At 38.2% G+C, this 19,790-nt stretch overlaps 1 protein-coding gene across 2 annotated transcripts in view; it reads right to left on the bottom strand.

Moving 5' to 3' along the window:
* CTNNA2 (catenin alpha 2) overlaps positions 1-19,790 on the bottom strand; it is a 1,184,370-nt gene that overhangs the window by 1,046,520 nt on the left and 118,060 nt on the right. The window lies entirely within an intron of this gene.

Genomic DNA, 19,790 nt, shown 5'->3' on the forward strand with positions numbered 1-19,790 from the left:
TTTTCCAAAATATAAATTACATCAGGTCACTGTCTATAGAAAAGCCTCTGATGACTTCCACTGCATAAGGATAAAGTTCCAATTATATTTACTGTCCTTCAGTATTGACTCATTACTCAGCATTCATCCACCTTGCATCTTAAATTTTTATGAACTCTAGATTTAGTGAACTGCTAGTTGTTCTCCAAACATATTATATTCTCTGATACCTCTAAACCTTTACCATGTCATTCCTTCCACAGGGAAGCTCCTTCCCTGTTTTCTTCCCTTGACTTACTCTCAGTTATCCTTTGAAACTCAACTCAGGCATCATTCCTTGACCTGCTCAGACCCACTCTTGGTCTCAGAGCACATTATGCTTCCCTCTAGTGTGCCCTAAATCACACTCTATTTTAATTGTTCATTCATTTGTCTTTATCACATTAGAATGTTGGAATCCTTGAGGACAGTACTGAGAATTTAATTTTTTAAATAAACACATAAGTAATGATTGGCATAAAAGAGGCTGATGTGATGTGAGGGAGATGCAAAACAAGGCCTCGTGAACAAATTTACCGGCAGAACATTACTGTGTCACTCTTCAAAATCACTAAAGTAAACATAGGTGCATCTAAGGGTATTTGTTCAACCCCAATACTGACAGCTTAAAGAGCTCAAAATTCAGCAAGAACTCCAGGAAAAAATTCAGAACTTGAATTAGAGTCATCCCTACTGACAAGCATAAGGTCTTTCAAGAAGGCACTTTGCTGCAGGAATGTCATGATGTAATGCAGGGAACATAGCACAGGAAGTGGGAAACCCAGCTTTTACTTATATCTTTACTTTCCAGCCACCCAAATGATTCTCTTGGCAAATCACCTGCTTTATCTGAAATTATAGGACAGCACGTTTGTGAGCCAGATAAAACCAGATAGTCTTCTATATTCCCTTTAGCACTAAAATAATTACAACATTTCAGTGAGAATGCTTTTCAACCAATTATTTTCAGTTTTTATAATACAAACCATATGACACACTAACTAGGTCCGATTATCTGGGGGCTTATGGAAGATGTTCCTTAAGGAATACCAAGTAATCTTTGTTAACCAAATTTTTTTTTTTTTTTTTCGTTGCGCGGGCCTCTCACTGTTGTGGCCTCACCCATTGCGGAGCACAGGCTCCAGACGGACAGGCTCAGCAGTCACGGCTCAGGGGCCTAGCTGCTCCGCGGCGTGTGGGATCTTCCTGGACCGGGGCACAAACCCATGTCCCCTGCATCGACAGGTGGACTCTCAGCCACTGTGCCACCAGGGAAGCCCTGTTAACCAAATTTAAATACTGTCTTTCACTCACTCGTATGGCAGACCTCATAACAGGAGGTCTGTCTCTACATTGGCTCTTCAATACTAGAGAGAGATTACCTATAATCAATGGGTAGAACCTTGATTCAGACTCCTCTCTCTCCTCTGACCAAAGACAGGCATGCATGAATACTCCCTCTGACTAGATAAAAAACCGAGGGAAACAAATGGCCTCAAATAGCACTGGTATAAATTATAATATAACTGATATGGAAAATACTGCATCTCACAGACATTTTCCTCCACTAATCCCTCAAAGCTTGCTGCTCTTTCTTTCAAACACAATCTCAGTTCATTCAAATATTGTATATCCACAGCTTTGAGTTAGGGCTTGATCCTTCTCCAGCCCGAGAAAGAATCATAGTCTTTTTCCATGGCAATTACGTGGAATTCCACATGATTGGAATTTCCACTTTGCCATTTCTTAGTTTAAGTTTGGGTTTGTCACCAAATGAGATCTGACAGTAAGTCAGCTAAGGACTTCTGGGAAAGGTTTTCTTAGGGAACAGACAGACATGTTATCCTTCCCTGTGCACTACTTTAACTACACGTGACTGCTGCATCCATTGGTGACAATGAGAAGAAATAATGACCACAGCTAAGGATAACAGAGTAGAAAGAAGGAAGCCACTTGGGTCTTTTATGACAATAATACATTCAATTAGCCAAGACTGAAACTATCCTGTCTTTAGAAACAGTAGATATGTTTTCATATTAGGTGCAGCCCAAAACCCTCCTAATTGACAGACTACTGATTGTTTTCAAGCATTCTTCATGTTGAAATTGGCAGACTTGCAGTACATACAAAGGGGCTGGCAAACTATAAGGCAAACTCTGCCCAAAGGCAAACTTTGCCCACCACCTGCTTTTGCAAATAAAGTTTTACTGGAACGCAGTCACCCCTTTTCATATTGTCTACAGCTGCTTTCTGCTACAACAGAAGTGTTGAGTAGTTGTAACAGAGACTGTGTGACCCACAAACCTGAAAATATTTAGTATCTGGCTCTTTACAGAAAAAAAGTTTGCCAGCCCCTATTCCATATCAGCAGATCTCAGCTCCGTGCTGTATCACCAGATAACATTTTCCAAGGGCCACTGTGGATGTTTCAATCATCATGAAGTTCTACAGGGTCAGGGTTGATTACTGTCATGCAAAGTTGAAGTCCCACGATAAAAAGGATACCCTCACCCAAAATATCAATAGTGACCTTGTTGAGAAATACTACTCATACCTAAGATAACCCTTAATTCTATGCCATGTCTTGGGCCACATGAATATTTTTTTCACATTACACCTACCACCACAAGTGTGGTAAGTTTACCAGCTCAGGTAGATAACAAATTAGAAGTACACTGCAGAACACACTATTGATCCTCATTAGATATTTATTGATTAATTAGAGGAAATACATGTATCATTACTTTAGGAGATACTTTTAAAATTAAAATTTTCCGTTTTAGGGGCTCATTTAGATATAAACAGAACACTCCAAGTTCTGTTCTAAAATACAAGTTGGCTCAGCACACAATTTTTATTGAACCGCACTTTATTTTACATTCATGAATTTTTAAGTGCTTTCTACTTTCAGTTTTACAGAGTGATTGTAATTTCTTTGGAGTTCCTTTTATATTAAGCAGTATTTTATAAATAATGAGAATTATTCTAATTCCTGCTTTAATAAAAGGACCTTAAAATATTTCATTGGAAGGAATTAAATTAGCCTCAGTATAGAGACCTGAGATCTGAAAGAAAAGCACATGCACCCTACACCACTGGAACTGTTTCACAATCAAGAAATATATACCCTTAACTACAGTCAGCTGAACGTGAAAATTATAGGGGTATAAAAATATGTGAATTGCATTCATAAAAACAACTCAAGGGATATAAAACACATCTATCTTCAGTGGAATATACCACAGGTCCTAGAAATCTTAACTCACCTAAAATTGTTATTTCAATCAAGACACTGCAAAACTAACGACTAGGAAAATCAGGCTGAGGCACTGCTTCAGTGAAACCAGAAGGATGATGGTTTAGTGGTTTAGGCATTTAGAAAATAAACAGATAGTACTTCACCTTGTCAGATTTGAGCCAATTATATTTTTTCTGCTTTGCAGAATATGGAAGACAATAAGAGGAAGGCATTATTAATGTGCTCTGAACTTCATTTTTCACAAATACTATCCCAGTTTACTACTAATTCCTTTCATGTTCTTTCAGAGTTAGGGTTTCTTGTATATTTATAGGCCAAAACCACCTAAAGATTTCCTCAGTATTCATGAAAGAAGTGCCACCAACTCCTCTCCTCTCTAAAATGCTGCGCTGTATATATGAAAATGATTCACTATGAAACAACCCCCTGATTAGACAGCAAACACTGTTAAGGTACTTCTGCCTGGGAGACATGCAGTGGTTCTGTGACTCTGGGCAGTGGAAAAGTCATTTCAGCTTGGACCCCAAATATGAATAACCCTGCCCACACAAAATACACAAAAGAAGTGTAAAGAAAAGTGTAAGAATATACACCTCTCGTGGGCATACAGGACATTGATCCTAACAAGCATGTAGCTGGTGGAGATAATACATGCAGGACGATACACCCACATTGACAGAACTGGTTGAACAGACAGATAAAAGCAAAATTAGGACTTAGAATATCAAGCATACAGCATTATGAGCACAGCATAGGAGAGAAAAGGGAACCATCAAAACGACTGTGCTTGGAAAGAATGCTGAGAAATACACCACAGAAACTCAGAGCCTCAGTCAAATGCAGCAGCAAAAAAAAAACCTGCCATGGAACACACAAAACAGGATCCCATGACATAGGAGAAAAGAACACAGCCAGGAACAGAGCCTGCACAGTGAAGCGTTTTAACCAGTTTTCAGTGACCAAGAAGTGGAAATTGTTATCCCAATATACTATCGATTATTTGTACTTTGTTACATTTATGTGTATAGTACAATGTACATAATTCTCAGTTTAGAGACAAACTCAAGTTGTAGAAAGAAGTTGAAGGCTCACCCACATAGTGTTGTTTGGTATATGTACCTGGATCAGTGGCTCCTCCATCACAGTCACAATCAAGGTTTTCATGCCCCAAAGGGGCAAAAGTTAGGTTAAGTGACACCACCTTTAAACTCTGAATCATACAAAATGATTCATAATAATTGGAAAAGAATTCGGAAATATATATAAACAAAAAGAAAGGTTTTCCCAAATTCCACTCAACATTTTGATGTATTTCACGCCAGACTGTTTCTGTGTCTCGCACCGTATATGTTGAAAGTTTTTCTTTAAAATTGGAAACAGCATGTACACTGTCTTAAACAACCTGCCTTGTTTGTTGTTTCTTTTACATGGTAGATTGGTTTTCAATGTTACTGTGTTTCTGTGTACAAAAGCTACACAGTAGGCTATTTTATTTAATTTTCTGGCCCAATTCTTTGTGGTTAGACACACATAGCGTCTCCCCATTGTTGTAAATGTGCCTGGGATTTAATTCACAGAGGTGACTGAGTTATGGAGAAGTCAGTGCCATTGAAAGCTTTATTACAGTTACCAAGAAAAGGAGGCATATTATACACCACAGGGCCACATGGGGAAGTGCTGGGGTTAGTCAGGAGGCAGAGGGGGATGAGGGGAGAGCAGGGTCCAGAGACTTTATCATGGTTTCCAAGGGAAGAAATGGGTGACTCAGGATAGGTAAGTCTAAGTAAGTGTAGAATTGGATAGTTTGAATAATTTCAGCAGGCTCTGAACCATAGGGGTGGTCCACAGTTGTTTGATACCTAGCCCTAGAGTGATTTAGGACAGGAGAAATATTGGCTTCGTGTGTGAGAGTTAGATAAATTAGGTGGTTGCATCTATGGGCTTTGGATTGGTTGGTTTACACATGAAAGGCATGCTCCCAGGCAAGTTATTTACTGTCTTTATGAATCAGCCAGCCCTGAGAGGGAGGGTCTCCAGGACTAGTAAGGAACCAAGATGTTGAAACATCATAAAATACAAAAAAATATAAAACATGATTAATATACCCATACAAACAGATACTTGGTGAGCACCCCTTCAGCAGTCTCTCCTCCCTCTATCATCTGTCAAGACACTAGGATTCAATCCACCTATATCACTGATGCCTTCATCACCTGGCACCATTCTTCTTTAACCTTTGGTATTCTTGATGACCTCAAAGTCCTGTGTCTAAACCATCTAACACTCCAAATTGTCCCGTCTCTGACTTTTCCTTCTTTCCATCTCAGCCACTCATTCCACACAACTACTTCCTTGGCCTATCAATCATCAGAAGCAGCACCTCCCCAAAAGGCAGTGCTGGAAGCTATAATGCCAAAGGATTAAGGGTTCAGGAATTTTTAAAAATAATTAATCAACTCAAAGCTATGTTCTTCTCATGTTAAAAAGATTACCAAAATATGCCCAAGATTAAAATACCTGAAAGGGCATCAATACAAGTTTGGGAAACAAGTACTCTTCACTCTTCTGCATTGACAGTTGTTTTGAGGGCAAATTGGTACTCTACATTTTCAATTGAAATTTTTAATTTTCATATGTTTTACCTCTGAAATTCAAATTCCAGCCATTTATTTCACTGATAAAACATGATTCTCATTATGTTTATGTTCTCATAATGTTTGGGCAACTGCACAAAGGCCAATGTGGCTAGAGCACAGAGGAAGAGGGCAAGGGAAGAGATGAGACAATTTGGAGTGTTAGATGATTCAGACACAGGACTCTGAGGGAATTTGAGAAATGGGAAGAGGACAGGTCATAGGAAGGCTCACAGGACAAGGGCAACAATCTGGACTTTATTCTCAGTGCAAAGGGAAACAAACGTGGGGGTTTTAGCAGTAGAGTGAACCCCAAAGGCAGAGTTGTTAGGTTTCTGAAAAATACGCCTAAAGGGGCACAGCTGTGAAGAGGGGGAAAAAGAACAAAGCTGCTGCCAATGAAAAAAGAGAGAAAAATCTCTCGAAAACAATGTAAAAGGATAGGAATAATATTGTCAAGTGGAAGAAAATTTAAAAAAATAAAGAAGTTGGTGAAGTTAGGAGAAAGTAAGTCAGAGGTTATCTAAAAGCTACAGGAGAAAAATTCCATTGAGGAAAATATCTTAACAACAAATTAAGTGATATCCCTGGCAGAAAAGAGAAGTCAGTAGGAATAATCTGTATTGGTTCCCTGGAACAAAAACTAATTCAGTCTGGACCATACTCTTTAGAGAAATGTTAATAATTCTTTAATGCAAAAATAATAAAACTTTTATAAAGAAAAAAATTCAGTTGTTCCACAATTGACAACTTCAGGCAACTTCTCTGATTTTAAACTGTTAATTTTTTTTTTTTTTTTTTTTTTTTTTTGTGGTACGCGGGCCTCTCACTGTTGTGGCCTCTCGCGTTGCGGAGCACAGGCTCCGGACGCGCAGGCTCAGCGGCCATGGCTCACGGGCCCAGCCGCTCTGCGGCATGTGGGATCTTCCCGGACCGGGGCACGAACCCGTGTCCCCTGCATCGGCAGGCGGACTCTCAACCACTGCGCCACCAGGGAAGCCCTAAACTGTTAATTTAAAAAAAAAAAATGTTTTTGAAATTGGAAAAACCTAGGTCAAAATATCAACTAAGTTCCACAAAGACCTGAAGAATGACTTAAAATAGACTATTTTTAAAAAATAAATCTACAAAATAAATAAATAAATAAATCTACACTATGGAACTATACATTCAACCTATTGAGCAAAGAATTCATCATTCCATATTATAACATCCTTACAAAACCTTCAAAACCCTTGCACAAGAAATGTTAACACTTTCAGGATGTGTAGTTAAATACTAAATAAACTAACTATAGCTCCAAAAATAAATCATCAACTGAATATGTTTAGACAGGGAGTTACATGAAAAATTTCTAAGTCATTTGAAGCACAAAAGATGAACCATCAAAATATACCTCAGTGGAATTCCATTTTGATACCAACAACAGAAAGTATGATTTAACAGAGAAGTACCATGATATAACAAGGGAGTTCGACCGTATGTTTATGGAGACAGAATTTAAACTGTGATGTAATCACGGTTAAGATATCACCAGCCAAAAATAGTGAAATTGCACTTTATCTGTTCTACCAGATTGGTCACACACCCATTGGAAATCTGCTACTAGGAGGAGGTGGCAGGCAGCTCTGTACAGGGTATTTACAGGATAACCATCATCCCACAAATTTCCCCTAAAGTTGCTGTGAGAACATGGATGTGTAGCATTATTATTATGTGTGTCACACCCTCCTTGGCATATTTCAAACAACTCTGAGAGCTTCTATAGTCCTTGAATTCATATGCTAACTTGTTTTTATGGTTTATGGCAAAACAGAAGGTCATAGCTGAAATAACTAAGAACGATAGGCTTTTAGAGTTGGAAGAGATCTGGTTTTTTGAGACAACACATTCTTCCCTTGGAAAAACCATCTGTATCTTTAGAATCAACTCTGTAACTCTTTCCTTCATGTTTGAATGGTGATCTCATAATGTAGGACCAAAATACATTCCCAGAGCTACAGTATCCAGAACTTCTGCCACAGAAGCAGACTTGAGGAGAAAGAGTTACACAGAAGGTAAGACCCAGGGAAAGGAGAACTTGGAAAACCTGCATCTAACTACACATCTTTACCAAAATGAATCAATATTCAGTACCTAAGCAAAAATATTAAGTATTTAAAATTGCTAGTTATATAATATTTCTCTAAGTGTTCTGGAAATGTTTCCTACTGTAATATTTCCATCTCCCTGCCCCAATCTCAGACCTCTCCATGTAGCCTACTGCACTAGCCCCAGAGCAATTGTTCAAAACTACAGTCCAATGTTGTCTTTTAAAAGACAACCTAAAATCCTTCAGCTACTTGCCATCATCTCCTATCGCACAAGGTTGTTCATCATCTAGCCCTGCTTTCCTGTCCACACTGCTCCCCATGCCTCCTCCACCATACTTTCCAGCTTCACATTCATTTTCCACACCTTTCCCATCTCAGCAGTCCAAACACACACACAGACACATATACACATACACACACACACAGAAACACAAAAACCCATTTGCTGTTCCTAGGACACATATGCTGACTCAAATATACAAGATTATGCAAAAACGCTCTCTATGTGGGTCTCTCTTGCCCAGCAGACAAACTCCCACTGATCTTCCACATCTCAACAACAGCATGCTTTTTTCGGTCTTCTATGTTTCTTGGTTCACAAAGCATTCTAGGCAGAGATTTGACTACTTGGTACAGCAAATTATTCTTTACTTTAATTAGGTGTTTATATGTTCTCCCCTCAAATAGGCAGAGTCTTATGCATCTTCACATCCTGGAACCAAGCACACTGCCCATTATACAGGACACTTTTAAATCAATGTGTCAATGAAATCTATAATTCAGTGCATACATGTTTCTATGAACTTGAAAAATTCATTTCTACTTATTCTGCTTTTACTATATATGCTTGCAAATTAGAAAATGATGCAAAATAAAACAGCTCTATTTCATTGGAAGATGACAGCATTCCCCACTATACAGCAAATAGAAGACAATCCTTATGCCCTTGACATTTATTACATCTTACAGGTACTTAAAAGAGAAAAAGAGAGGTAGAACACTGACTTCATCTTTCATTATTAGTCATATAATAATATTGGAAGACTACTCATAACCTTATAGAGTTTTAAGAAGTGTGTAATTTTTCTTTTTTTTTTTTTTTTGTCGTATGTGGGCCTCTCACCGTTGTGGCCTCTCCCGTTGCGGGGCACAGGCTCCAGATGCGCAGGCACAGCGGCCCTGGCTCATGGGCCCAGCCGCTCCGCAGCACGTGGGATCCTCCCGGACCGGGGCACGAACCCGCATCCCCTGCATCGGCAGGCGGATTCTCAACCACTGCGCCACCAGGGAAGCCCCTAATTTTTCTTTTTTAGATTTAATTTAGATACATATATATTTGTTTATTAAGACTTTATTTTTCAGAGCAGTTAAGGGTACAAGAAAATTGAGTGGGAGGTACAAAAATTTCCCACATACGCCTTGTGCCCCCATATGCATAGCACTCCCCATTATCAACATCACTCACCAGAGTAGTACATTTTTTACCAACGATGAAACTACACTGACTCATAATAACCCAGAGTCCACAATTTACCTTAGGGTTCACTCTTGGTGTTGTATTATCTATCAGTTTGAATAAATGTATAATGACATACGTACATCATTATAATATACAGCGTATTTCCACTACCCTAAAAACCCTCTGTGCTTGCTTGCCTATTCTTCTCCCACCTGGCCCCCCACTGCTCCTGGCAACCAAGGATCTTCTTATTGTCTCCATAGCTTTGTCTTTTCCAGAATGTCACATACTTGGAATCATACAATAGGCAGACTTTTCAGATGAGCTTCTTTCACTTAGCAATATGTTTTTAAGGTTCCTCCATGTCCTTCATGGCTTGATAGCTCACTTCTTTTCAATACTGAATAATATTCCATTGTCTGAATGTATCCCAGTCTATTTACCTGTTAACACACTGAAGGATATCTTGGCTGCTTCCAAAACTCAGAAGTAACGAGGAAAGCTGCTATAAACATCCTTGTGCAGGTTTTTTTGTGCAGATATAAGCTTTCAGCTCCTCTGAGTAAATACTGAAGGATGTGATGGCTGCATCTTATGAGTACGTTTAGTTTTGTACGAAACTGCCAAAACTGTTTCCCAAAGTGGCTGAACCACTTTGCATTCCCCCCAGCAATGAATGAGAGTTCCTATTGCTCCACATCCTTACCAGCATTTGGCGTTGTCAGTGTTCAAAACTGTGGCCATTCTACTAAGTGTGCACTGGTATCTAATTTTTGTTCTAATTTGCATCTCCCTGATAACATATGATATGCAGTATCTTTTCATCCACTTATTTACTATCTGTATATCTTCTTTGATGAGGTACCTGTTAAGATCTTTGGCCTATTATTTAACTGGGTTGTTTGCTTTTTATTGTTGAGTTTTAAGGGTTCTCCGTATATTTCGGATAACTGTCTTTTATCAGATGTGTCTTCTGTAAATATTTTCTCCCAGTCTGTGGCTTACCCGCTAATTCTCTTGATAATTATCTTTTGCAGAGGAGAAGTTTTTAATTTTAATGAAGCCCAGTGTATTTTCTTCTTTCATGGATTGTGTCTTTGGTGTCATATCCAAAAAGTTATCCCACACCCAAGGTCATCTAAGTTTACTCCTGCTATCTTCTAGGAGTTTTATAGTTTTTAGTTTTACATTTAAGTCTCCAATTCATTTTGCGTTAATTTTTGTGAAGAGTATAAAGTCTGTGTCTGGATTCATTTTTTTTGTATGTGGATGTCCAATTTTTCTAGCACCATTTGTTGAAAAGAGCATCTCTGCTCCATTGTATTACCTTTGCTCCTTTGTCAAAGACAGGTTAACTATATTTATGGCGGTCTATTTCTGGGCTATCAATTCCGTCCCACTAATCTATTTATCCAGTCTTTCACCAATACCACACTGTCTTGATTACTGTAACTTTATAGTAAGTCTTAAAGTTGGATAATGCCAGTGCTCCAACTTTCTTCTGCTTCTTCAAAATTGTGTTGGCTACCCCAGGCCTTTTGCCTCTCCATACAAACTTTAGAACCAGTTTGTTGATATCCACAAAATAACTTGGTATTTTGATTGGGAATGCATTGAATCTATAGACCAAGTTGGGAAGAACTGACATTTTGACAGTATTGAGTCTTCTTATCCCTGAACTTGGCATATCTCTCCATTTATTTAGTTCTTTGATTTTGTTTATCAAAGTTTTATAATTTTGCTTATAAAGATCTTATACATATTTTGTTAAGATTTTTACCTAATTATTTAATTTGGGGATGTACAAATGTAAATGATACTGTTTTCAATTTCAGATTTCACTTGCTCATTGTTAGTATATAGAAAAGCAAATGACTTTTGTATATTAATGTTGTATCCTTCAACCTTCCATAATCATTTATTAGTTCCAGGAGCTTTTTTTGTTAATTCTTTTGCATTTTCTACATATATGATTGTCATTTGCAAACAAAAATAGCTTTACATCTTCTTATCCGATCTATTTACATGTTATTTCCTTTCCTTGCCTTATTGTATTAGCAACATCTTCCAGTATGATTTTGAAAAACAGTGGTGAGCAGGCACCACCCTTGCCTTTTACCTGATCTTAGGGGGAAAGCTTCAATTCTCTCACTATTACATTTGTTGTCAACTGTAGAATTTTTTTGTAGATATTCTTTATCAAGTTGAGAAAGTTCCCTACTATTCCTAGTTTACTGAGAATTTTATTAGCAATGGGTATTGGATTTTGTCTAATGCTTTTCTGTACCTATTGATTGGATCACGTGATTTTTCTTTTTTAGTCTGTTGATGTGATGAATTACATTATTTGATTTTCAAATACTGAGTTCAACTATGTTATTCCTGATTTTACTGCCTGCTGGATCTGTCCATTTCTGAGAGAGGTGTGCTGAAGTCTACAACTATGACAGTGGATTTATTGGATTCATCTATTCCCCCTTGTGGTTCTATTTATTTTGCCTCATTTGATATTCTGTATTTAGGTGCATACATGTTAATAATTGTTATGTCTTCTTGGATAATAGACCATTTTATCATGATATAATGCCTCTATTTAACCCTGATAACTCTCCTTCTTTTGAAGTCTCCTTTATCTGAAATTAATAAAGCTATTCCTGCTTTCTTTTAATTAGTACTAGCATACTATGTTTTTCTCTACCCATTTACTTTTAAACTATATGTGTTTTTATACTTAAAGTTGGTTTCTTATAGACAACATAAAGTTGGGTAATGCTCTTTGATCCATTATGACAATCTCTGCCTTTCAATGGTGCATGACATTCTAAGATTGTTGATATCGTTGTATCAGTATCAACCATATCATTCACTGTTTTCTATTTGTTGCCCTTGCCCTCTGTTCCTATTTTTGTGTTCCACTCTTTTTCTGCCTTTGGTGGTTTTAAATGAGCATTTCATATGATTTTAGTTTCTCTCTTTTATCAGCATATGAGTTATACTTCTTTTTCTTGCAATTGTATTTTAATTTTTTAACCATTTTTAAAATTAAAAATTAATCCATGTTTATTGTAACTGGTGAAAAAGGCATAAATATATGAAGAAAAAGTGAACAAGTTTAGCCCAACTCATTCTATCACTGCGTCCCTTAGGAAACATGGAAACTATCTCAATTGTACTCTTCCACGGTCTTTCTCAGAACACACAAACATCAACGATGTGTATTTATTGATATAATTTTGTTTGCTTTTATATAAAAATGAGATTACACTGTATAGAGGAAGTACTCTTCAATTTAACAATATATAATGGGCATCCCTTCAGGTCACTAAATAAAGACCTAGATAATTCTTTTTTATAACTCTATGCAGTGGACAGACTCCTCCCTCCCAGCATTCATACATTATGTAATCACTTTGCTTAAATGCAGGAAGGACCTGGCTTGCTACTAAGCAGCAGAATACAACAATGATGATGGGCTGAATGTGATTATATGCACATGACTATGTACATAAGATTGTAACACCTGTCTTGCTATGAGAAACACTCTCCTTTGCTGGCTTTGAAGAAGCAAGCTGCCATGTTGTGAGCTGCCCTATAGAGAGGGCCATGCCCCAAGAACCTGAGGGCCACCCCTAATCACCACCCTCCATCTGGCAGCATGGAAGGAAAAATATGTTACCAACAAACATGTGAGCTTGGAAGTAAATCCTTCCCCATCTGATCAGAAAGAGCTCCAGGTGACACCATGATTGGAACTTTATGAGACCTGAAACAGAGGATCCAGCTAAGCCATGGCTGCACTTCAGATCCATAGAAACTATGAGATAATAAATGTTCATGGTTTTGAACCACTATGTTTGTGGCAATATTGTTACACAGCAACAGAAAACTAAAACACTACATAATATTCTGTAGTTTGGATGTGCCACCGTGTATACAAACATTCTGTTGACAGACATTCCGGTTTCTAGGTTTTGCTTTGATGTATATAAGTATCATTGAAGACCTTTGCTTATTTCTATGGGATACACTCAGAAAAGAGACAGCCACATCAAAAATATGTGAAAAAAAGAGATAATTTTCATTTTAAAATACATTCATTATTTCTGTCAATATTACTGGTCCATTCCTCTATTCTCCTGTGCCCTAATTTCTTCTAAAATCTCCTAACAGTTCCCTTTTCTCCAATCCACAATCTACAATGTATTTTTCATGCTACAGCTAGAGTGAGCTTTGTAAAATTCAAATATGATTATCTAATTTTGCTTTTTAAACCATTTTAATGGCTTCTCATTGTTCTAAGGATAAAGTTGAAACTCCTTACCACTGCTCCTATGTCTGTTATGACTGGCCCCTAATTTATACCCTCAGACAAATGTCTCACTTATATCATCAGTCAGATATCTTTACTGTAGTAGTAAAGTCATTCTCCACAGCTTGAACTTGCCATGTGCAAATTTCACGAGTCCTGTGTGTATGTAGTTCTTTTTCTCAAAAATATGTGCTGTTTCACTTCCCCCACTCCATTCTCCACCCCTGGGCTAATGTCTAATTGTGGTTTAACATCAAATTTACACATCTCTTATCCGGAAAGCCTCACCTGAAGTCCCTGCTCTGGGATTGCTGTGGAATCCTGTTTCTAAGCACAAAGCACATTCTATTAAAACTGAAGATACGAGGGTCACCAAAGAAGGCTCACTTGCTGTCTTGTATAAAATGCTGTTTAAAGATGTGATTGCTGAGATTAACTTTCTAGCTCACAGACCTAAAAGAGGATGTAGGCCTCATAGGAAATTTGTTTTCTCACCAATCAAAGCAGATGAAGCAGAGTTAAATGCCCCTCCTAATACATGCATGCAACTACTCCTTCCCTAATTTCCCCAAACTGAGCCAGAAAGAATATAGATCTCATTCAACAAGCCCAGAAATATCCAAACCTGTCTGAAGGCCAATGAGAATTTCTGAACGTTGCAGAATATAAACTCATTAACTAACCATCTGCAAAGGGCAGATACCTATTCTGAGCTAACGATTATTCTCAATTTATCTTCATCACAACCAAGGAAGTACCTGGAGGATTTGAGATTGCTGTCACTTTGGGACTGAGGCATGGGTGTCCACGCGGCTGCTACCGTCATCAGTTTGGCTCTGATGCCAGTGGTTCTTACTTCAGGCCCAGGAGTAAGAGAGCCAAATATATACAGATCCTGGTCTCCTCATGCTTCCCCTGGTTCCTTCTTGGCATGTAAACCACCAGGAAACTGGTCCTCCCCATTACAGTGACGTTCAGGACTCTTTGACACCAACCCACAGTAAGAAAAACATCTTCCATGTCTACCCAGGGCACACAAACATGTATCTGTATAATCAGAATAAAAGTTTTACAGTACCTACTTTTTCAGATGCTCTTTTCTGTTTTATTCTACTTTTTATCATTAATCAGGGCTCAGCATACTGATTTCACAGCCCATTAATATGGATTTACCCCCTTAGTTAGAAAAACACTGGTATTTTTTAAAGAGGTGTAAGTATCTTATTTACAGTATTGAGAGGCATAATTTTCTAGTTCTCAATTACAGCAATTATAACACAATCTATGACTCATTCATCAAGCAAATATTAATTGAGCCTCTATTATGTGATCCAAACAGTCCTTTGTTGATCACCCTTTCTCTTTCTGTGTATCTCATTTTATAATATCACTCCATCAATGGTTAAACTCTAGCAATGCTGAATTTACCTTAAATTTCTTTCCTATCTTTTGATATTCGGTGCAAAACAATCACAGATTGTCTCCACAAATATGTCAATTTGCAGACCATTGCTAACCCTTTGGATTCTACCTCTCCTTTGTGTGCCTTCCCTAACACTTCAGGGAATGATTTGGCTCTCCTAGTATACTCTCCATGCAGGAATATACTGGCACATATTGCCATAAGAACAATAATTATGCTCCACTGTAATTACCTGACTAGCCAGCCCCTGAAGCAAGAACAAGGGGCCATCTAGATGATCCCATGGCCAACCTGGGTCAGAAATCCCTTTCCCCACCCGCCACGCACACCCCACACAGTAATACTCCACAGAACTGCATACTTATCACCGTAACTATAGTTAATTACATTTTATTCCTAGTTCCCCTTCTAGAGTATATACTGTTTGATTACAGAAACGGTGTTCCCAGCAATTATTCTCGCAGGCTCTGGTACAGAAGTCAAAGCTTAAATCAATATTGATTTAATTAATTAATTAATGCTCACCACCAAAAACATACTGGTGACTTAGCTTCTACATGCTAGTCTTGAACCAGCATCGTCTACTTGAGTGAAATCCTCCCCCACATTACTTTCCTAAAATATCTTCCCAATTGTAGTGTGTTCCCTGAATTGCTCTTCTTTTCACGTCTTCCAATCCCTTCTCCTGGCTGGGTTTCATCTACTTCCCTCACCTGGTAAACATTCTTCAATTTTAATTACATGCTTATTGTGATGAATCACAATTGAAGTAATTTTAGAAGGTGAGATATTTGCTAACTATAAAGGAAAAAAGCCTAATGAAATTCAAATATCTTTCCTTGCTTATTACCCAAATTTACAGCTGTTTGCATAGCTCTACCTAATGAATATAGCTATTTTCATATCCAGCTGAATCCTAATCTCTTTCTTGTTTCTGTTTAAAACTGTCTATCCTCCCCCAGAAATCAGGAAATAACCTTTCTTTTTTTAAACTTGATTTGCCTAGAGCTTCCCTCACATTTGCTATGGAAGAAATATTAAAACATATTTTGGGAGTTCCCCTAAAAAAACAGTAGAAGAAAAGAAGGAAAACAAGAAGGGGGGACAGGTGAGGGGAGAGATGGGGGGTGCAGGACGAGAGAGAGAGAGAGAGAGAGAGAGCGCTCTTACATATGGCTCAAGAATTCTTTCACAACTGATGAAAGTCAAATTATGGAGATACTATTAAGAATGTGCCTGAGATGATGGATTGCTCCAGGTTTTGTCAAAGCTCTAATAACCTAAATTGTAAACTTTGAAACAAAGTAAAATCACAGTGAAATTAATCTTCTAGCTCTTTCAAACTAAACTGAATTTCCTTTCCTTCCATTTATTGTTAATCATGAAAAATTCAACTTCTTGCATAAAAATGTTTATTTACAGAATATACTGTATACATTTATATTTTTTTGCATACTTGTCTGCAATAGTAAAAATTAGTTACTTAAGATTAAAGGTCTACATTCTACAATTTTAGTAACTTCCCTAACCCCATGTTGAATCTAAGAAGCCCATATAAAAGACCTTGTTAAATCTGTAATGATTATAAGACATTTTATGTCCAGAGTCATGCAAATTTCAGGCTTATGGTATTTCAAAAGGATATTCTCATCAGCATTTACTTGGAATGGAAGGAATGGATGGGTTGTGATAGGAGAGACTCTTACAAAAGCCTGGAAGCACAAAAGGCTGATTAGTCTGGCTTACTGTTTTCTTTCCTAAGTCCCTCGTAAAAACTCTTCATGGGCCCCTGTAGGTGTATATGACCAAGTCTGTATGGATAACGCTAGCCAGCCTCCCAGGAAATGCAACAGTCACAATTGCACAGAAATGGATGAGCACAGATTCTCTCACCATCATCAGAAAAATGTCAAGTACACACACAAGGTTCAGAACATCCTCTCTGCATTCAATAGCCAACACAGCATTATCAGCTTTTGGACAATCAAAGGCTTTTCTCATAACAACAAAAATAAAATGCTGATAGACTATGATTCATGAATATCTCCCTCCTACAATCACCCCTAAAAAGCTTATTTATTTCAAAACAATAAAAATCTACTAAGATGGCGGCTTCCCTCGTGGCGCAGTGGTTGAGAGTCCGCCTGCCGATGCAGGGGAAACGGGTTCGTGCCCCCGTTTGGGAAGATCCCACATGCCGCGGAGCGGCTGGGCCCGTGAGCCATGGCTGCTGAGCCTGCGCGTCCGGAGCCTGTGCTCCACAAGGGGAGAGGCCACAACAGTGAGAGGCCCGCTTAACGCAAAAAAAAAAAACCAAAAACCTACTAAGATGGTTTTGCAACAATATTTATTGAACTCCAGTGTTAGTCCTAGCTCTTAGTCCATCAATCGGTGAGTTACACAGTTAGTGGGCAAACAAAAAGTGACGCTATTAAGAAAGGATAATGCCTCATTATAAATTAGTTTCCTTCTATTATTCAAAGAACTGTTTTTTAGTTTGTATGAGTGATAGTGAGGTATCTTCTACAGACCTGGCTACCAAAATTCTCCCTCAGGGCCCTCCCCTCCCCTCCTCCCCTCCCCTCCTCCTCTCCCCTCCTCCCCTCTCTTACTTTTCCCCATCCCCTCTTCTCCCTTCTTCGTCCCCTTCCCCTTCCCTTTCTCCTTCCCCCCTTCCCCTTCCTCTTCTCTCTCTCTCTCTCTCTCTCTCTCTCTCTCTCTCTCTCTCTCTCTTCCTCTCTCTCTCTCTCTCTCTCTCTCTCTCTCTCTCTCTCTCTCTCTCTCTCTCTCTCTCTCACTCACAGTGCGTGAAGACTGGGAAAAAGGACTCCAAGGCCACAGGGGATGGTTTCAGCCATGACAGAGAAAATGTCTAGGTCTTTGAGTCACCCTGATAAATAGTCATCCAATTACAAATGCCTGTTCTGAACTCTGCTTGCATTGAAATATACTGAAATGAGGAGCCAGGGAGTGTTTATTATGCATTTATGTTTCCCTAAGTAATATAACAATTGAAAAATAGTGTTTTCGTAGCATTGTTATTTAGATAAATATGCTTTTGTTTGTTCGTTTTCTTTGCTATGAGGGATGTTAAAAGTGTCGTTTATCAAACAAAAAGGCTCCTTAAGAAATGTAGAAGACATTTGCAGTCTTCTCCAATCTTCACCGAGATGTTACGTAATATGTATAGGTTTTAGAGTAATGATCCAGCCTCTGGAAGATTGAAAAATTTCAGCAAAGAAAGGGAGTAATCCAGTGGCTAGAAGGAAATTCATAAACAAAGCAGGAATTTTAAGAAAATGAAATAAATTCTAGCCACTGGAACCCTAATAATTTCTTAAATACTGAGGCAGACTCATTCTTCAAATTCATATTGAACATTGGTGAAGATTGGAGAGAACTGAAAAAGACTCTCCATTTTTAAGGAGCCTTTTTTTGTTTGTTTTGAGTAAAGAATATACCTTATTCAGATTTCCTCTGTTTTTACCTAATGTCCTTTTTCAGTTCCAGGATCCCATCGAGGATAGCACACTGCATTTAGTTGTCATATCTCCTTAGTCTTCTCTAGGCTGTGACAGCTTCTGAGATGTTCCTTGTTTTTGATGACTTTGACAGTTTTGAGGAGTACTGGTCGGTTCTTTCATAGAAAGCTCCTCATTTAGGGTTTGTCTAATATTTTCTCATAATTAGACTGGGGTTATGTGTTTTGGAGAAGATAACCACGGATGTAAAGTGCCACTCATATTACATAGGCTATCAACGTGACATCACTATTTACGTTAAATTTTATCACCTGGCTGAGGTAATATTTGAAAAGTTTATCCACTGTAAAATTACTCTCCTTTTCCATACTGTAGGCTTTAGAAGGAACTATGTGCAGCTCATGCTTAAGGAGTAGACAGTCACGCTACATAAAGTATTAAAAAATTTCTGCATGGGAAATTTGTCTATTCTTCATCATTTATTTATTTATTCAATCGTATTTACATCAGAATGGCCTTATGGATATTTTACACTTCATGTTATAATACAATACTAGTTTATTTTATAGCTCGAGTTGTCCCAACTTTGGCCACAGGGAGCGCTCTCAATTGGCCCCTGTGTCCCTTTCACATATCCCCATTGTTGTTTTTTCATTTGATTTTAATTTTATTTTTAACATCTTTATTGAAGTATAATTGCTTTACAATGTTATATTAGTTTCTTATGTATATCACAGGGTGTATATTATATAACAAGGTGAATCAGCTATACATATACATCTACCCCCATATCCCCTCCCTCTGCATCCCCCTCCCACCCTGTCTATCCCACCCCTCTAGGTGGTCACAAAGCACCTAGCTGATCTCCCTGTGCCATGTGGCTGCTTCCCACTAGCTACCTATTTTACGTTTGGTACTGTATATATGTCAATGCCACTCTCTCAATTGGTCCCAGCTTACCCTTCCCCCTCCCCGAATCCTCAAGTCCATTCTCTACATCTGCGTCTTTATTCCTGTCCTGCTACTAGGTTCATCAGAACCTTTATTTTTTTAGATTTCATATATATGTGTTAGCATATGGTTTTTGTTTTTCTCTTTCTGACTTACTTCGCTC

This window comes from Kogia breviceps, chromosome 11, assembly GCF_026419965.1.
Source record: "Kogia breviceps isolate mKogBre1 chromosome 11, mKogBre1 haplotype 1, whole genome shotgun sequence".
In the NCBI taxonomy this organism is placed as follows: domain Eukaryota; kingdom Metazoa; phylum Chordata; class Mammalia; order Artiodactyla; family Physeteridae; genus Kogia; species Kogia breviceps.